This window comes from Tenrec ecaudatus, chromosome 8, assembly GCF_050624435.1.
Source record: "Tenrec ecaudatus isolate mTenEca1 chromosome 8, mTenEca1.hap1, whole genome shotgun sequence".
Taxonomy (NCBI): domain Eukaryota; kingdom Metazoa; phylum Chordata; class Mammalia; order Afrosoricida; family Tenrecidae; genus Tenrec; species Tenrec ecaudatus.
This window is the reverse complement of record NC_134537.1, coordinates 10001862-10022447: the sequence shown is the minus strand read 5'-3', so window position 1 is coordinate 10022447 and position 20586 is coordinate 10001862. Positions and strand designations below refer to the sequence as shown.

General features: G+C 45.0%; 1 pseudogene; it reads right to left on the bottom strand.

Moving 5' to 3' along the window:
* Positions 1-13588: 13588 nt before the first annotated feature.
* Positions 13589-19671, bottom strand: LOC142454766 (non-selective voltage-gated ion channel VDAC2 pseudogene; annotated as a pseudogene).
* Positions 19672-20586: the final 915 nt, after the last annotated feature.

Here is a 20586-nt window from a genome sequence, read left to right as displayed (position 1 = left end):
AATTCTTCCTAATAATGCCCCCCACCCCCATAATTGTCCTGTGTCCTTTGGGAAAAAGTGTATCAAAATGAGTCTGTTGGGATCCCACATACATTCACTATTGCCTTCTGAGATGACCAATCTGCCTTGAATTTACCTGGCCAGCAGATTCCCTCAGAAGCCATCATTTTTTGATCATTTTTTTAAAAATTGGGAGCTCTTACAGATATCATAACATTCCATAGTTCCATCACATCAAGCAGTTGTGTACAATTGCTATCATAATCAGTTTCAAAACATGTTCTTTCTTCTTGCACTCCTTGATATCAGCTCCCTTTGTCCCCTTCCCCCCCCCCACTACCCCCCAGGAACCCTTACGTTTTTTTTATTTCTACAATAGTTTTTTTTTGGGGGGGTGGCCATATCTTACACAATCCAACATATCCATTCACATGCAATTCTGTTGCTCACTCCTCCCAAGTGGGGTTATACAGTCATCAGCTCCCCATTCCCCCTCCCCATTCCCCCTCCATCCCCCCTTCTCTTCCCTTACCCTCAGTGAACTATTACTCCTGTTACTGTTTCAGAAGCCATTGTTTTGATGGAACTTTTTATTAAAACACCCGAATGAGACTAAGACAAGTATATTACTGAGAGATTAGCCACCCACTGATGACAGATACATGCTTAAACACCTTCTGCTCAGAATAAAACTGCATGTATGAACTAGAGCCCTCGTAGCGTGATTTTTTTTTATATCTGCTCTGCTTAGCCTTGTATCCCGGGAGCCCAGTACTGTGTCTGGTACATAAAAAGTGATTAATAAATGTGTGCTGAATAGATGAATAAGTACACTTTTAGACAGAGCAAACTAATTTGATGTTAGTTCTTCAAGAGAGTCTCAGATGCTGCCCTAGCTCAGTACCCTGTGAAATCCCTGGTTTTCTCAGAGCCACTGTTGACTCAGAAAAGCTGACATTGATTTACTGCTACTTCCGGACAGGTATGATGTTGGGCGACTTGAAGAGAAGCAAGATACATCCCTCTGTGGGGCCACACCAATCAGGCTGGATCCTCCCTTCACCGTTTTCTTTCCCTTCCTCCTATTCTACTTCCTTCAGCCAGTAGATAAGCCCATGTATAATACCCATCACCATAGCAACCTAAGAGCTGCATTTATGAAGACGTTTCCATTTGGTGGGCATCTTCCTTGAGCCAGGTTTTCCACTTAGCCCTCGACAGACCCCCTCGATGTTGCTGCTACCAGCTTTTTTTGGAATACTATTTCATTGTGTTTTCGGTGAAGGTTTTCACAGCCCTTGAGGTTCCCATTCAACAAGGACAAGCTGTCACTGCATTTTGGCCCCACTTTACAGAAGAAAATCAAGCGTTGGCATGCTCAGTGACCTCCGTAGATCTCCCTACCATCGAGCCGATGCCGACTCATAGCGACCCTACAGGACAGGGTAGAACTGCCCCCTAGGAGTTTCCGAGATGGTAGCTGTTTATAGGAGTAGAAAGTCCCGTCTTTCTCCTGCAGAACTGCTGCCGATGGTTTCAAACTGCCGACCTTTCGGATTACAGCCCGACTCATAACCACTACGCCGCTGGGTCAGATGTTACTAAATGGCAAAGCCGGGACGTCTGGTTAATGTGATAGGACTCATGCTTGCCCCCAGCCCCATGGTGTTTCTCAGACTTCCTCTGGCATTCTCTGTACCTTAATATGCAACCAACAGTTAGAGACCCATATTTTCTCCCCTTAACAAGGTCGTTATGCAACCTCATGAGATAGGACTTAATTCTCAGCTTTGCAAAAGGGGGGTGAGACCCACAGTGCTGAAATGCCCCCTTAGGTTCTCTGCGAGAGCTGGGATTTGATCCGGTCTCCTCCCGCAGAGGTCAATGCTCTCTCTCCCTTTGCATAGTCGGCTGCTCTACCCAAGAAAGAGAAGAGAGCACGGGAGACCCGGGTCTTGCAAAGGCGTGAACTAGTGGGAGTGTTGGACACACACTGCTGAGGGCCCTGGTGCTCTTCCACCTCAAGAGGCCCTGGACATGGAATACCTGTCGATGGTGACGGAAAACTTGACCAAGGATACTGGTGATGGTTGTGCAGCATGATTAACATAGTTTGTGTCACTAGATGAGCAAAGACACGCCCTGGTGGAACAATAGTTAAGCAGCTGGCTGCAAACCAAAAGGTTGGCAGTTTGAAACCCATAGCTGCTCCACAGAAAGAAAATGTGGCTGTCTGTTTCCATACACACTCACTACCTTAGAAAGCCGAACGGGGCGCTTCTCCTCTGTCCTAGAGGATTGCCATGAGTCAGAAGCAACATAACAGCACTGGGTTCGGTATGGTTTTGCATGTTACCCAGCTGTCTGTATTTCACAATGATAATAGTAATAAAAATGAGAATCACTTTGGAAAGACCTGGAGATGGGAGGGTTTCGCCTTAGAATTAGAGAGACTTGCCTTCACTTCTCAGCCTTGCCCTTCACTAGCAGAGTGCCCTCTTGTAGTGTCTACCTAACTCTCAGATTCTCTCATGCTCCAAAGAAGGGTGTCCCAGAGCCAACATTACAGGGATTTTGCGGAGACGAGAGAAGATCACAGTAGGAAGCTTTTAATACAGGGGTCTGCATATGGTAGGTTCTCATTAACTGGCTTGGTATTTCTAACTTCCTGCCCACTGGGTTCTCAGGCCAAGAGAGGAGGTACTATAATTAGGCTCTTCTGCTGTGGAATTCCTCAGAGCCTCATGCCTCCCTTTCTTCCTCCAATTGTCTCTCCCTTCCTTTCCCACCCACAATTTGAAGTCAACTGTTCTGTCTGCAGGAAATGTGTTAAATGAGACAATGTTTGTGTTAGCGCCTCGTTCTGTGGGCTATGCTGGCATGTGCCTCTCTTCAAGCCCTTGGGAAATGTCTGAAATGTAATCAGGTATACCTGCTGACAAGCTCCCGGACTGAACACATGGTTATAGAGGAGAAGCTTCGTTCGCATAAAAAAATAGGAAAATGAATCCAAGTGGACATGGATTTTAGAGACGCAGATTTGGGCCCACATTCTGCCACTGCTGTTGGCAATAGGACGGTTGCCTAGTTATGTGCTGTCTCTAAGCGACAGTGTCGTCATCCATAAAACTCAGAGGATTCGCATTATGATTATAAGAGTGCGTTTTAAAAACAACTAGGAGAGTCAGGCATGCCGTAGATTGATAAATACACTATTTTTCGAGTATCTAGCAGAGTGCTTGGCACCTAAACAGGAATTAGTGAATGATGGCTGGCCGGTAGGTCCAGTGCAGATCATCATGGATTTTTTTATAAAGTTTTATTAAAAGACAGCCATATTTTTCATTTACATAGCATTTGCGACTTTTTTTTTCCTCCAAGAGCAGAGCTGAATAGTTACAACAGAGATCTGATGGTCCTCAAAGCCTAAAACACTTACAACATACAACATATCCCTTTTCCACCACACTCGTCTGCCCGTTTGTCGTAATGTGGTATCTTGGGTCTTGCTGTGATCACGGAAGTTCTACCACTGGTATTTCAAATACCAGGAGGGTCATCCATGGTGGACAGGTTCCAGACTAAGACAGAGGAGGAGCAGGACACGGATATCTATTGCTAATAAAATTTACCATTGAAACCCTTATACATAAGAGCAGAACACTGCCTGATACAGCACCAAAAGGCGAGTCTTCAGTTACTACTTTGAAAAATTCTATGGACACAATTTTGAATGGCACAGAAAGTATCAAACAAAGATGGGAGGAACACGCATTCACTGTGCCAATAACAGAAAATTGGTTGACATCCTACCATTTCAGGAGATAGCTTATGCTCAAGAACTGAAGGCAAGAGGTGCCCTAGTGGCTTGGCGGTTATGCATTGGGCTACTAATTGCAAGGTCAGCTGTTCAAAACCACCAGCCACTCCTAGGGAGAACATCAAGGCTTTCTACTCCTATAAAGACCTTAAGGGATTGAAGGAATAAGTATAAAGTGCTCTGAAGAGGTGCTCACTTATCTATGTCAAGAAATTTGCAGGACAGCTACTGGCCAACTTACAAGAGATTTATATACATACTTATTCAAAAGAAAGGGGATCCAACAGAATTCAAAATCATCTAAAATATGATTAACGTCACCTACAAGTAGAGGTTTTCTAAATATAATTAAAAAGTGGTTGCAGCAGTGGATCAACAGAAATCAAGAAAGATTCCAGGAGAGAATGTGGAACGAGCACAGCAACTGCTTCAACCAGACCCTGAGTGAACACAGGGGATACAAGAAAGACCTGTGTTCGGGACACTGAAAAGGCACTCAAGGTGTAGATCAGAACACATTATGAGCAACATTGAAAGGAATGGGAATCCGAGAACACTTCTTTGTGCTCCTGAGGAACCTGTCCATAGACCAACAGGCAGCTATTCAAGTAGAACAAGGGGGTGCTTTGTGGTGTAACATCAGGGAAAGAATGCATCCAGGCGGGATCCATTCCTCATGCTTGCTTAATATGCACACTGAGCAAAGAATCAGAGAAACTGGATTCTATGAAAAAGAATGCTGTATCGGGATTGGAGGCAAACTCATTAACAACCTGGAGTAAACAGGTGACACATTCGTGTGTGCTGAAAGCTGAAGGAACTTAAAGCACTCACTGATGAAGATTAAAGCTACAGCCTTCGATATGCATGACACCTCATCATTCACAAATAAATAGATACAATAATCCTCACAACTGGACCAATAAGAACATCAGGATAAAATGGTGACGAGATGGACGTTGTCGTGCATTTCATCTCACTTGGCTCCACAATCAGTGTTCACGGATGCAACTATCAGGAAACGAAATGTCACTTTGGGCAAATCTGCTGCAAAATGATCTCTTTAACGTGTTCAAGAGCAAATATCTGACTTTGCAGGGTAAGGTATACCTGACCGACCCTACAGTATTTTGTATTTCATCTGCATCTGAAAGCTAGATAACAAATAAGGAAGACTAAGAAAGAATCGATGTCTTAAATTATGGTGTTAGTGAAGAATGTTAAATACCCCATGGACTGCAGAACAAACAAATCTATCTAGGAAGAAGTGCAGCTAGAGTGTCCCTGAGGAGTGAGGAAAGTTTGACTCTATGAGGTAGTTAGTTTATTGTGCCAACCTGGCCGATAAGCACATGTGGGATTAATTGAAGGCCGGAGAGATAAATGGCTCGGAGAGCCTTGCCTTTCTTGTCTCTTGTTCTTTGATCACCGCTGCCTTGTTTGTTCTTTGCCTCAATTTGCAAGCTACACTACCTGTGGGATACCTAACTCATGGACTGTGTTGCTGTAATTTGAGGTTCTTTCAAGACCTGCTTCGCCACACCATTGAAATTTACATCTCTGGAGCTGGGGACTGTTGGACCCCGTCATCTGGCTGACTGTTGGTGACCTTCCTTGCTGTTTGCTGCCTGTGCACAGATAGCCTGCATTGTTCTACAGAGGACTACCCATTGGCCCTCGAGACTTGAAGGATTGCCAGTGTCTCACAGCTGTCTCATGGAAGTGAGTTACACTGGGCCATTAGTACTGCTTTATAATTTAATTAACTGTTTATTTCTTACGTTATAAATCAGTATATAATTAGTAGCATTCTGGTTTTGTTTCTCTAGAGAACCCTAACGCACTCTATTTCACTTATGTTGGACATGTTATCAGGAGAGATCAGTCCCTGGACAACATCATGCTTGGAAGAGAGTCAGCAAAATAGAAGGCTCTCAACATGATGGAACTGTAATTGCAACAAATCCTGAGGATGCTACGGGACCAGGTAGTGTCTCATTCTGTAGTGTTGCATTCTGTTCTACATATGAACCATTGAATTTTATGATAGCAACTCATATCATATCAACTGAACTGGCTCCACCACACCCTAACCACAACCAGCTCTTTACAGGAAAAAATGCAACCACCTTTAGGACATACTGTAAAGGACTGCTTTGAGTCAGAGTCCACCAATGCATGGGTTTGGGCTGGAGAAATGCATGGCATATGGTGATTCTCCAATAATTATGACGGAGCTTCAAAACGTGTGTGGGAAAACGGTATTAACAGATCATTGACTTTTTTCCCATGAACATTTGAAGCCTCCTGATATGCTTTACTGTTGCCATTATTCATGACATTAAGCCATATGGATGTTGAAAATCCTTCCCATGAAATCACCCCAAAACATAATGTCCCTTACTCACCCACTTGGTTGAAGATGTGAGTGCTTTCCTAATTATCATTGTAATGTCTTAATCTTCTCCACTTTATATCTCCAAGTTCTAATATCCATGGCAATCATTACACAGAACTCACAGGTAAATTCAGGATGAAAGGGTTTATAAAGCAGGTTAACAAGTGCTAATTGCAGTGAAAAGTGTTCAGGCTTGAGTTGTTCATCAGGACATGTTACAAAGTTCTGTCAGGCTGCTAATAAATGTCCAAAGAGCATAGCACTCTGCTGTAAGCCTCAGCGCAATGACATTCGGCTTTAGTTCCATTGGTTAGCAAACCCAACTCCCTGAAGGAAGGGCCCAGAGGTCCCCAATTCCAGTAAGCATCAGCCAACGACAATCAACACCACTTCCATGGCTCAGCAAGTCCAACTTCCCCAATTAAGTGCCTAGAGGCACCCAACTCCACAAGGCGGCCTCCTGCACAAAACACTCATCTTTACTTGCTCTGTGGGTAGGGAAGTCCATCACTCTGTTCCATGCTCTGGCTGCTGCTGCTGCCGCCACCGCTCTGATGGTAGAGCTGTCTTCTGGATCCAGGAGGTTCACTGTACAAGGATCTCGGGTCTAGTGGGTGTGCTCCACCCTTCTCAGAGGGTACATTTTTATGCACAGCAGGATGGTATCACAATTACTCACAGGTGAATCCTATCAGTATCTTCCCTCAACTTCTTAGCAGACCCCTGCAGGAAATGGTTATTTGGTGGGAGTTGGAGACTTCGGCTAAAAGGGCCACGTTACATAAATCACCGCTCCCTGCATTCATCCCCTTTGGGAAGGTGTCTGAGCTTTCCCCCACATTCCACGGGCATCTGACGTGGAGTTGCCATGGGACTGCCTGAATTCTCAAGTGCCTGGGCTTCTCTGGCTCATGCCCACGTCTCAGTTTGGAAGAAAGGGATGGGAGTTAAACCACCGAGCTTTCAGGTGCCTTTCAGTGCTGCTTTAGCTTCTTCTCGATCCCTCCCCTTTTTCACTGGCTTGCCCTCCCCCTTCTTTACCCAAGAAAGAAAGTCTCTCTAGGTTTCTCTTCCTCGTCTGTCCTAACCATCCTCCCTATGGTACTGATTCGGTTGATGACAACCCATCAGCTTGGTTCAATAATCATTTGGCTCTGTGTTCACGTAGGTAAACCTGATCCCAATGGACAGAAGCAGCAGCTGAGAGAGATCACTTTGGGAACTTGGAGAACATTTTTCAAAACAACATTTGTTCCTTTCCTTTACTGCAAATGCCTTCCTTTTCGTCCAGAACATAAGTTCCCAAATCAACTTGGCCTCCTTCCCCCTTTTTCAGAAAAAAATATTTACTCAGCGCCCCACCGGCAATTAAAAGCATTTTGGTAGTAAAAGCCCATAAGCCAGGGTGAAGTATACATATCTGCTTTTGCAGCACCAGACCCCCGCATCCCCTGGCCCTAGATCATTCCAGTCCCTCCCCCCAACACACACCCCACCCCAGGGAGTGGTATTGCCCACAATGGTAAACACGGTGCTAGAATCTACAGAGCTGCTCTAGGACCCAGGGTGGGAGGGCTGCAGTGGTCGTGGGATATTCCCAGCGGCTGGTCATGTAGCACATGCGTTGGAATCAGGCTCTGCTCTAACAAAGAGCCAAGATAACAATGGCTTACAGACGATGGACTCTTATTTGGCTCTCATGTCAAAGTCTGGAGGCGGGGCCATCCAGGGATGCTCTTCAGCACAAAGGACCCAGGCGCTCTCAGATTGACAGTCCTCTAAGAGGAGGCTCTCATTTTCCCTGTCTGAGACAGTACGTGCAATTCCAACCATCGCATCCTCATGCATTCCAGGTATCTGAATAAAAGAAGGCATGAAGGAAAGGGGTGATGGAAGTACACCAATGTTTTGTTTAATCAATTTTATTTATTTAGAGCATTTTAAGGTACACAGAAAAATTGAACATAGTTCCCTCCTATATATCCTATGTTCGTCTAGGTTGACTAGAGAAACAAATCCAGAGACACTCATATGTGTCTCTCATAGAGAGAGTTTAATATCAGAGCAATTCTATATTTAAAAAAATTTAAAAAATCCCAACCCAGCCCAGTCCATAAGTCTGATATTAGCCCATATGTCTGATACCAGTCTGTAAATTCCTCATCAGACTCATGCAACACATAAAATGATGTTGAATGCAAGAGATCACAGGCCAGTGGGTGGAAAGTCTTGTGGCTCCAGTGACAGTGGAAGCATTTCAGTGCTGGGGTGGGTATCCACGTGACTCCTCTAGCTCCAGGGCTCTGGCTCCATCAGTGTAGCTCCATGTGGCTTGTCAACAGGAATGTCTCCCAGGGAGAGTATGTGTCCCACCTCCAGAGAGGAAAATAGGAATTCCCAGAATCCTCCAGGCCATGACCACACAGAGGCCTTATTGGCTATGACCTGATTGGCAGACTAGACTCCACCCCTTTGCAAGTTGACAGGAGATGATATAACTGCTACATATCTTATCTCCTAGCACTCTCTGCCCTTCATCCCCTCATGTGCTTGCATCTACATACATAGTTGTTCCTTATTAGCATCTTGCGTCCATGTGGTCTTCTCATTACAACTGCTGAATCAATACTGATATCATATTATTAACTGAAGACCCCAGTTTACATTAGGATGCACTCTTTGTGCTGTGTAGTTGTATGAATTTTGGCATAAAGTTATGGGCGCACTTATCAGCTAATATTGGACTTATGGACTTGATCTTGACTGGGTTGGGATATTTTCTTAATATGCAGTTACTCTTTGTTATAAAACTCTTTCTTATACATATATGAGTGTCTCTGGATTTGTTTCTCTAGTCAACCCAGACTAGCACAGACAGACAGCAAGATATTGGTTTCATTACAAAGTCTGGGAATAGAGCTCCCCTGGCCTTTAGACTTTGGCTTTCCATTCAATGCTCTGCAAGGTGCTGCCTCCACAATGCATAGAGCTATTTTCAGGTAGATGTTCCGGACAGAAAAAGGCAACCTCCTAAAAATAATTCTGCAGCAGAAATCCTACATCTCCTGGAAATGATTCACCTTATCTTGTTGCTAGGGCGTACAATCCTATGGCAGGGTCAACAACCCTAACCCACTAGTGATCATGAGATTAAATTCATCTCCCGTGAAAACAGGCCTCACCATTCAAGCAGAGCCCAAACAGTGTTTAAAATATTACCCATCCAAGCATGACTTTTGAGGACAATATTGAGGCAGACCACATCAGGATTTGCATAGTAGGTTTGGCATGAGAGAGGCAATTTGGTTCACTCTGATTTCATCCGGATTTTGCCCCTAGAGAAAGGATGGGGTTGGGTGATGCTTCTTGGATCTCTGCCATGTGGTAGATGTTTTAAGCTGCATTATTTCTCAAAGTTACAGAACTGTAAAGATGGTCTTAGTTATCTAGTACTGCTATAACAGAAATACCGCAAGTGGGTGGCTATAACAAATACATTTATTTTCTCATAGACTAGGAGACAAGAAAACTGAATTCATGGTGCTGGCTCTAGGCGAAGGGTTTCACTGTGAGTGTTCTGTAGGAAGGTCCTTGTCTCATCTGAGCTTGTGGTTCCGGGGACTCTTCATTTGGCTTGATATCAGTCTGGTTCGGTCACTTGCATGTTTAATTTCTTCTATATCTCAAAAGAGCTCAACTCAAGACACACCCTCTATGAATCCTGCCTCACTGACATAACAGAACCAACCCATTCCCAAATGGGCTTCTGATCATAGCCATAGAGATTAGGATCGACAGCATATATTTTCAGGAACACAATTCCAAGCAGTCTTTTTACCTGTCAAAAAACCACTTAAAGGGTAGACATGACTCAGACTCCAGTTGACTAGAATTGGGCTGGAGTCTTTGGAATCTGGATTATAAATTTACCCATCCAAAATAAGAGAGATCTAAAGGTATACACAGGACAAATCCACTGGCAAATGTTAAGGGTCCACGCCAGTTAACTTACCAGTACTGTAGAAAAAAGGAGGAAGGATTGTCATGAACTATGCAAAGACCTGGTAGGTACTCATAAACATCCTCAAGGGTTCATACATGTCAAAGATTTTGGTCCCACACATGATTATTGCCCCTTCAGAAGGAGGTGCCTTTGATTCAAGGAGCATAAGTAGATTATTCCACGTGACATTATTAGGGTGCAAAGCTGACATGTGAATTCTAGAAATGTTACCAGTTCCAAATCACTGTGCTACTCTCTCTTCTGGACCAGACAACTTCTCTTAAGGAGGACAAGCGCCATCCAGATCAGAGTCACTTCACTCCTGATACTGGACCCTTAGAGCTACAGGGGAAGCCACTATTTGAGATGTAGAATTTAACTCCTTGACGCCTCCTGGTCTGCCTCAGTTCTCCGTCTCTGCTGTCTCCAGATCTCACAGGTGAGCCTTCTGTGCATTCACTCCAGGGACAAGGCCACCGTTTACATTAGGGTTCACTCTGTGCTATTGAGGGTACAGGTTTGGGCATCAGGTTAGGGGCACAGCGTGGCAGGATCATACACAATGGGAAGCATGCCTCAAATCTGTATTCTGATGACTGCAGGTTCCTAAAGCCAAACTTGAACCGTCTTAGATAGAAAGAGGAATTCTCTGGAAATCGACCGAGGAAGCCAAGGAGCAACAGCACAGCCAGGCCACTGAGAAAGTGGGCGTTGGGGGCAACCACTGCCACACTCACTCTTGTTCTTTCTTGTCCTTCTCTCTCTCTCTCTCTCTCTCTTCCTCCCTCCCTCTGAGATCTGAATTCAGTTGTCATTCCCTGCAGAAACCACCTGGGTTCTCTTGACTTGGGCCCATCTTCCCACTTGAAGCAGCAACAGAGGCTAGAAAAGTATGTGGGTGGTCGTGGTGGAGGGCAAGGTCATGGAGGACAGACAGAGCCCTGGGAGGCTCTTCCTGTGTATCAGGTACATGCTCAGAAAGGGGAGGGAGTGAACTGTGAGGCCATCATTTATCAAACGATGGGTCTTTTCTGATAACCCTCCCCAGACCTTGAATCTAGGAGCCACTGCAAGTGTTGGTGGGGATGCGGGCGGACTGTCATACACTGCTGGTGGGAATCATTGCTTCTGCCAGTTTCCACGAGCCAATGGATGCTTATGGGACTGCTACATGGGCAGAGAAAACATAAGTCTTCTTTGGGGGGTAGGGGATACATCAAATGAAGCCTATCCATCCCCATCTACATTGTATGAGTCAAATGAAAAACAGCAATGCTAGACCTGGGTTTGACACATGTTTGGAATCTAAACATATCTGCTGATTGAGAAATTCATTACAAAGAAAGAACGGAAGCCTTTGAATCATGGTGCTGGTGAAAACTATTGACGACCCCATGGGCAGCTAGAAGACCGGACAAATCTACCTTGGAGAAAATACAACCAGAGTCCTCCTAAGAAGCAAAGATACTTGGGCATGATATGGGGAGGGACCAGTCCTTGAAGACATCATGCAAGATGAGTTATACTGACACAGAGGTTGCAGCAAATGGATGGGCGAGGGTTGTGAGGCTGGTGGCGGACAGGGCACATTTCATTCTGACATGCATGTGGTTGTTATGTGTTGGAGTTGACCCCATGGTTCTGAACAGCAAGAGCCTGCTAGTCACTGGTGGAGAACCACAGTGGAGAAGTCAATTCTCAGACAGAGGGGCCGTATGGGCTGCTGTCACCCTAGGGCATCTAGGAAAGGGCTGCCTGTTGAACATGAACGCACACTAAAGACGGAGTGCCCCTGTGGTAGTTGCATAGTCTGGTGTCAGCTGGTAACTTGAGAAGCTTAAGAGTGAAGGGGTAGAGTCTAGTCTGTCAATCAGGTCATAGCCAATGAGGCCTCTGTGTGGACATGGCCTTCTCCTGAGGATTCTGGGAATTCCTGGATTTCCTCCTTGGAGGCAGGAGACAGACTCTCGTTCTCTCTCTCAGCTCACTTCATTGGAAACTCTCGACTGACAAGGCTAACTTCCTGCGAGACATTCCTGAGGAGAAGCCACATGGACCTACCCTGATGCAACCAGACCTCTGGAGCCGGAGAAGCCACTTAGAGACCCACGCCAACACTGAGATGCTTGCAGCACCACTGGATCCCCAAGACTTCCAACCCAATGGCCTGTTATCCTCCTGCATTCGGCATCATTGCATGTGTTTTGTGAGTCTGAAGAGTACTTTATAGATTTATATCAGACATATGGGCTAATATTGGACTTATGGACTTGATCTTGACTGGGCTGGGCTGTTTTCTCAATATTCAATTGCTCTTGTATATAAACCTCTTTCTTATACACATATGCATGTTTATGAACTTGTTTCTCTAGTCAACCCAGACTAACACAGTCCACAAAAGGGGTAAAAGGAACCTGGAAGGATGGGAGCACAGCATTGGCATGGTTTGTGGCCCATCTGTCTCAACTGAGGCTGGAGACTCATCTTCCATTCTTGGAATTTCTGGAATGCTCTGCATGATCCCAAGCATAGTTGGCAGGGTCACCAGTTCTTCATTCACAGTTCTTTCTTGTAGTGTCTCTAGGTACGAACATTGTCCCTGCTAACTTAGAACATGCATGTGTTACATCCCAGTCACCAACCTATGCTGTGGTGCAATCCTAGGGCATCAACTGGTGTCTCCCAGATGTCAATCAGAGTCAAGCCCCCGAGCTTCACTTTGTGAAAGAAAAGACCTCCCCAGTATTGTCACAACTAATGGGGCTTCCTCTACATCCGGAGTTTGCTTTCAGTCTTTCACCCTGATCAACACAGGTGCAAAACCAAGTCCCTTTACCCATTTGCACAAGGAGCCCACTGACAGGAAGGGTTTAGCAGGTGTTTTAACTCATCTCTTCAAAATTGCTGGGAGCACAGGGGGGGATTTAGTGTTGTATAGACCATGCCTCATAGCATTCTTCTAGCTACTTTTTCTCCCTCTAATATCATCTTATGATCAAAATAAAGTCCCCGCCCCCCACTCCCCGGGCCCTGCAGTGCTGTTTAGTGAGCATCTTCTGTGGCTTAAACTTGCCCTTGGGTTCTCAACGCCACCCCAGTGGCATATCAATATATTTCTCCCACATAAAGGCAGCACTCAGTGTTCCTACTAAGAAGAAGTATGTGAGAATAACAAGGCTTCCTCTCACAAACCTTCCTTTTAAGCAGATTACATTGATTTATATTTTAGTTTGCGTGCAGCATATCCTTGTAACTCCATTCATTCGCTCATTCATTTATTCATTCATTTCTCAGTCCTTTGCTCAGATATGTCTCGTATAAACAACACAGGTTTGGATACAATCTGAGCTTCTTCGCTTTACTGGCTTCTGTGATCACACTTACTGGGAACATTGACATACTCACATGGGCTTTTATTTCTCTTGTCTCCATTTTGCATTTTATTTGTTTTATTTGGTTATGCCTCTGTATTAAACACAAAAACAATGTTTTCCCTATGCCTTGTGTTTATCTGCTTTGCTCAAATAATTGGAACATCGTGTGTTCTGATCCGAGAGCCGTTCAACAAGGCATGTGACAGTGCACATGGTTTGTGCTTGACTCCTAATCCAAACAGGTGCACAGCTGCTGAACAAAACCCCCAGCCACTTCATGGGAGAAATATCTGGGTCTGCTTCTGTAAAGATTTACAGCCTGCAAAACCCCACGCATCTGGTTGTGCTCTGTCCTATAATGGTACTATGAGTTGGAGTTGCCTCGATGACCATGGGTTGGGTTGCATTGGATTGGACTGGGTTTGGGGCAGTTCAAACTCACCTGATAGGGCTGTGGAGGAAAGGCTTGGCTGGTGCTGTAAAGATTACAACCAAGAAAATGCTGTGGAGGGCAGTTCTACTCAGTCTTACATGAGGTTCATTTGGAATTAATTCTATGACAGAGGGTTACATCTTGTATCAGTTTCAACAGTGACCCCAGAGCATGGCCCCCCTCCATGGAGAATGGCAAATCTAGCCCATCTCTACTCCTCTCCTGCCTAGGTCCACCTCCAACATTCTAAGGTTTCCAGTACTATGTTGGCTTTTAAATCCAAGTTTATGATATTCTTACATGATGAATCTTTTTCTCTTGGCAATGATTTTGTATTTGTGTAATAAGTGACTTCTTCAACTAATTCTATCTTAAAGCTCAACCATTGCTCACCACTATTGTTTATTTTCTGTGGGGTTTGTTTTTTTAGCTTTCCTTAAGGTCTATTTCATTGTTGGTGGGTAATGCATTTCACAGTTAAATACATTTAACTATTGAATATGTGACTGCGTGATACAAGTCTAACTAGATAGAGAACCAATTGAATGAGAAGCCAGCTAGCAAGTAACTGTTTAAATATATAAAGTGCAGCTCTTGTTTAAAGCATCCTTTATTTTGATGACCTTCACTGAGGGCAAAGAGGCCTGGTCACAATGGGAACGCAGTAAGGCCAAACGTTGTGATACTGGATCCCAGAGGTTTCTTCAGCTAGAACTTACTAGATGAAGCCTCCAACTCCAGAGGAAGCTAAAGTGTGTGATCTTCAGCTTACTGCTCTTCCCATCTCCCAGAGCAGACAATGGAAGCTTCCCACCAGGCCTCAGAGACTAAGTATCGCCAACTCCAATTAAACCAGGGTTGCTGACTTTTGCCCAAATGGAAGTGCTGGGATCCCACTGATATTCAGCAACCATGCCAAAAGACAAGCAGATGGGCCCTGATGTCCAAGCAAGGTTTACTGATGCGCCAAGATCTTCACATGCTTTTGGATGAATTGATGCTCTGAGCTCTGTCCCATCAGTGATATGACTGTGTTGCTGGAAGTTCCCAGACCTAGAGCCTAGTCATCTTTGACTTGGCCCTGTCAAAGGTCATCTGGTAACCCATAAGCCAGCCAGCCACTTAGTCCACACCAGCTGAACCATGGACTATAGGCCCAGCAAAATCAAAGTCAGCCTCACAAGAGCTTTGTAACACTTTCTTGGAAGAACACTTGACTTTGCCACTCTTTTTTCCCACAGTTGGCAAGAAGGTGATAGCAAGCACCAACTTTAAAGGTAACATTGGCAGATCTGGTCTTCAATCAAGATTCCTCTTCCCAGAGTGTAAGCAGGGTTCCAACTTCCTATGAAAGTCACACCTTACTCACAATGTGGGCATGTGGTCTCCAAGGCCCAGGAACCTTACTGGTGTCTGTCTGTATTAGAGACACCAGACGTCGAGATTTCCACGTCACTTCAGGACTTGGCTTTCACACCCATCCAACACCAAAGCCTTTGTTGAAAACCTCTCGGGCCGCTTTGTCAAGGTCAGTATAAAAGGGGGTAACACTCCCCATTCAAAATGGATTGTCCCCCCAAAGCTATGTATTAATTTTTTTTTTTTACAAAAGAACATTATCACCTTCAAAGTACTCTCTATTACACTTAATACATTTGTCAAATCTGCAATTCCATCCTTGGAAACATTTTCAAACTCATCTGTTTGGATGTCTGATGGCACCTCCCTCATTGGTTTGTTTGTTTTTTTCCTTAACCTCTTCTACATCGTCAAATTGCTGTCCTTTCATGTCCCTCTTCATTCACAGAAACACAAAGAAGTCACACAGAGCAAGGTCAGGTGAGTCAGGTGCATGGAGCAAGAAAACCATGCTGGTTTTTTGCCAAAAACTGGTGCACAGAGATGGCTGCGTGAGCAGGTGCATTGTAGTGGTGACAAAACCAGCTCCCTGTCTGCCACAAATCAGACCTTTTTTGTCACACATTGGTATGCCATCTTTTTAGAACCTCTAAATAGAAAGCTCGATGAATGGTGGCCTGGTGGAATGAACTCCAAATGCACTATGAGTCAACATTTTCATCAGTACAAGAAGTTGATGGACATCCAGAACGAGGTTTGTCATCAATCAACATTTCACCTCTTTTGAAAAGAGAAAACCACTCATACACTTGAATTTTTCACACAGTTCTGTCCTTGGTGGCTGTGTTCAACATCACAACAGTTTCTGCAGCATTTTTCATGAGCCGGAAACAAAATTTCACAGCTGCCCGCTGTTCTATGAAATAAGACATCACAAAAAGGAAGGTTCCGGCGAAACTGCTTTCATGAAAAAATTCACTGTGACCAGAGAGAACCTTTCAGGTGATGCCACTGAGTGCACTAACTCAGAGTGAGTTGCTTGATGCTCACATAGCAGGAAAAAATGTGTACTACTAAAGCTTCACCCAGCAGAACTTTCTCAGGTTGTCATAGCAAGGAATCAGAGATGGACCATCTGCCCCTCAGTAGCCACATGCGTTGAGGGTACTCTGTCCCTTGGGGTGGGCCAAGGAAGACCACATTTCTTTGATATCATTTTCCCTGGTATTTAAGTTGTGGGCTGTGGTTTGTTTCTGAGACCACTAGATCACTCTTTTGAAAATGGAGTTGGGAGAGAGGCATTGTGTTCTGTCTGAGGCCCGGTTTCTCTGGGAAGACCTCCATTTGCCTTGCCCTAGAATTGTTCTGTGGCCATGTGGAGAAATGGCTCCATTCTCTCTGATCTTTAGTGCAGAAACTAAGTGGGGTGTCAACTTGATTGTGGTGTTGTTCCATCAACAGGCCTAACTCAATGATATTGAGAGCTCAGTTCCAGATCACTGCAGTGAAGCAAATGTCACCAAACAATGCATCACACAGACGTTGTAGTTTCACAGTGTACATCACAGTTACACTTGTGCCATACCATTGCCCGCTAAGTGTCCAATGGCGTTATGAGAAAGTTTGTGACATTTCAAGGGTTACCAACTTGTGACACATAGACATGACGTGAGCATATGCTGCTGAAAATAAGTCAGTAGATCTGCTCCACAAAGGGTTACCATGCACCTTCAATTTGTAAAAGCACAACCTCAGTAGAGTGACGTGCAGTAAAGGGAGGTATGCCTACATGCAGTCGCTCTCAAATCTTTTCCCCCCTGCATCCTTAAGTTTTGGAACCTTTACCAGTTTATTTCCAAGCATGACTTATTTTATATTAATTTTTCTGATCCTTGGGGAGCCCTTTTCATCTGAAGAGTGTATATTAGTGGTTCTCAATCTTCCTAATGCTGCAACCCTTTAATACAAATCCTCATGTTGTGGTGACTCCCAAACATACACTTATTTTTGTTGCTACTTCATCACTGTAATTTTGCTACTGTGATGAATCAGGCGACCCCCGTGAAAGGGTTGTTCGACCCCAAAGGGGCGTGACCCGCAGGTGGGGAACCGCTGCTCTAGTCCTTTTCAGCTCGGGGCCATGGCTTTGCTTCTCCTTCCTGAATCCATTTTTGATGACTTTTATCTTAGTGCTTGTGATCTCAACCTCTTCACATTTGCAAGAAATCCTTTTTATGTTTCTGAACCATCAGATCGTTTATCAAACCGTCCTGCAGAAAGCAGCGAGGCTCTCTGCCTTCTCCACCATGCTTTTCATGACCGTGTTGTCAATTCAGGCATTCAGACAATGATCCATCCTAATCTCAAGTCTCTCCATTTCATCATGGCGAGAGTCCTCTGGGATCTCATGGAGAATCTAAATGAGAATGCAAATTTTCCTCTTGTTCATGCAATTCCCAAGTGGCCCCAAGACTAAGACTTGTTCTGTATGGTGCCTAGCTGGTCTTCAGCCCCTGAGGGCAGTCTGAGGGCCCATGGGCCAAGCAAGGCCACACTGTCCGTAGGAGATGGGAAGTGCTAACCCAGCTGGGCAAGGAGTCCTGGAGCTGGAAGATTCACTGAGAGCTGCTTTGATTTTCTTTCTTTCTATGTTAGTCCGGGTAGACTAGAGAAACAAATTCATAGACACTCACATGTGTGTAAGAAAGAGCTTTCTATACAAGAGCAGTTGAATATTGAGAAAACATCCCAAGCCAGTCCAGATCAAGTCCATAGGTCCAATATTGGCTCATATGTCTGATACCAATCTATAAAGTCCTCTTCCGACTCACGAAACACCTGCAATGATGTGAGTGCAGGAAGATCACAGGCCAGTTGGTGAGAAGTCTTGTGGATCCAGTGGTGGTGTAAGCATCTAAGTGCTGGCAGGGGTCTCCACATGGCTTCTCCAGCTCCAGAGGTCTGGCTCCATCAGCCTCTCTCCATGTGTCTTCTCCATAGGGATGCCTCCCAAGGAGTGAGCTGAGAGAGAGAGAGAGAGAGAGAGAGAGATAGTCTCCCACCTCCAAGGAAGAATACAGGAGTTCCCAGAATCCTCAGGAGAAGGCCATGCCCACGCCCACACAGAGGCCTCATTGGCTATAACCTGATTGACAGGCCAGACTCCACCCTATTCTTAATCCTCTCAAATTGATAGACAATTATATACCACACTTTCTTTTTATTAAATCATTTTAATGTAGGCGCTTACAGCTCTTATAACATTCTATAAATCAATTGTATTAAGTATATTTGTACATGTTGCCCTCATCAGGTCCAAAAAATTTTTCGACTTGCGCTCTTAGTATAAGCTCCTCTTTTTCCCATCCCTTCCATCCTCTGGAATTCTTGATCAATTATATATTGTTATTATTATTTTATATCCTACATATCCATTGTCTCCTTTCACCCACATTTCTGTTATCATCCCCTTGCTGAGGGAGGCTATATAGCCAACCTTGTGATGGGTTCCCCCTTTCTCACCCTTCCCCCTCCCTGACCCTACGCTCATGATATCGCTACTCCCACTAGTGTTCCTGAGCGTTTTATCTCTCCTGAATTCTATGTATCCAGAGTATCTGTATCAATGTGTGTTTTCCGGCCTAGTCAGATTTTTAAGGTAGAACTGGGTCATGGTAGTGAGTGGAGGAAGTATTCAGGAACTAGAGGAATGATGTGTGATTCGTTGGTGCTATGCTGCACCTTGGTTGAATTATCTCTTCCTTATAACCCATCTGTGGGGAGATATCCAATCGTCTCCACTCCAATCTCCCTCATTCCCATCAGTATAGTTGTTTGTTTGGGATATTTTGCTACCTGATACCTGATCCCACTGACATCTCATGATCACACAGGCTGGTGTGCTCCTCCCATGTGGGCTTATTTGAGAACTGCTTTTCAACATCATTCAATGACCCCACATTTACTGAGCTCTGGTGGTGCGACAGTTAAGTACTTAGCTGCTGACCGGAAGGTTGGCAGTTTGAACCCACCAAACAGCTCTGACTTGATGCTTTGCTTCCCTATCATTGGATAGTGTGGCTGGGCCCCATCGAGTCGGTGCTGGCCCATAGCAACCATACAGGAGGGAGCAGTGCTGTCCTGTGGGGTTTCCAAGCATATATTTCTTGAAGGAAGCAGTTCTCCCGGTCTTTTCTCCCGTCGTGTGGTTGGTGGGGTCAAACCACTCACCTTTAGGTTTGCAGCTGAGCACTCACTTGTCCATTGCCCCACAAGGATTCCTTTCTGTAAAGAAAGTCAAGTCAGTCCGAGAGGGAAAGTCTGCTTTGTCCCATGGGGTCACTATGAGTGGAATCGACTCAACAGCCCCCAATAACAACACAGGTCCTCGCTAAGGATCCCGTTTCATTACCTGTGTGCATCGGGCTTCCTGGGGGCCGATGGGGAAGGCCATCGTCACCCCTCCATATGATGGACTCCAGTGTAAATCATACGTTTGTTCATCCCACAAATCTCTCTACGAAGCTCGGTTCGACTCGAGGAAACATGAAAGTAAAGAAACCAACTGCTACTTCTATAGTATTCTTAGTATGGTGGGGAAGAGAGAGACTATAAAATAAATAGATGAAGTACTATCAAGGTATTCGAAGTCCTGTGCAGGAAATACACAGCAAAAAGCAAGCACACAAACAAGACCCTCGGGTTATGAGCCAGAGAAAGTAAAGGTGCTATTGTAGGCAACGGCATCTAGAAACACCTTTCTGGTGGGTTCACATGTATCGAGAACCAGCATAAAGTGAGAGAGTGAGCAAGCTCAAGTCCGGGGGGGGGGGGGGCAGTCCAGGTCAAGAAAACAGCCTCGAGAGAGACCCTGGGCAGCAGAATTGTCGGCTCCTTGGAAAAAGTCAAGGATCCTGGTGGTGTAACAGTTATGAGTTGGGTTGTGATCTGCACGTCTGCAGTTCGAAACCACCAGCTGCTCCTTGGGAGAAAGATAGGGCTTTCAACTACCCTAACCAGTTATAGTTTTGGAAACCCACAGCGGCAGTTCTACCCTGGCTTATAGGGGTCACTATGTGTCAGCATCAACTCAATCTGAGTTTGTTGTGTTTTTGAGAAAAGCCAACCAGGTCAGTATGGCAGATGGTACACGAGCCGACGAGGGCTGCGGCATGGCATGCCAAATCAGGCTTGTCTTAT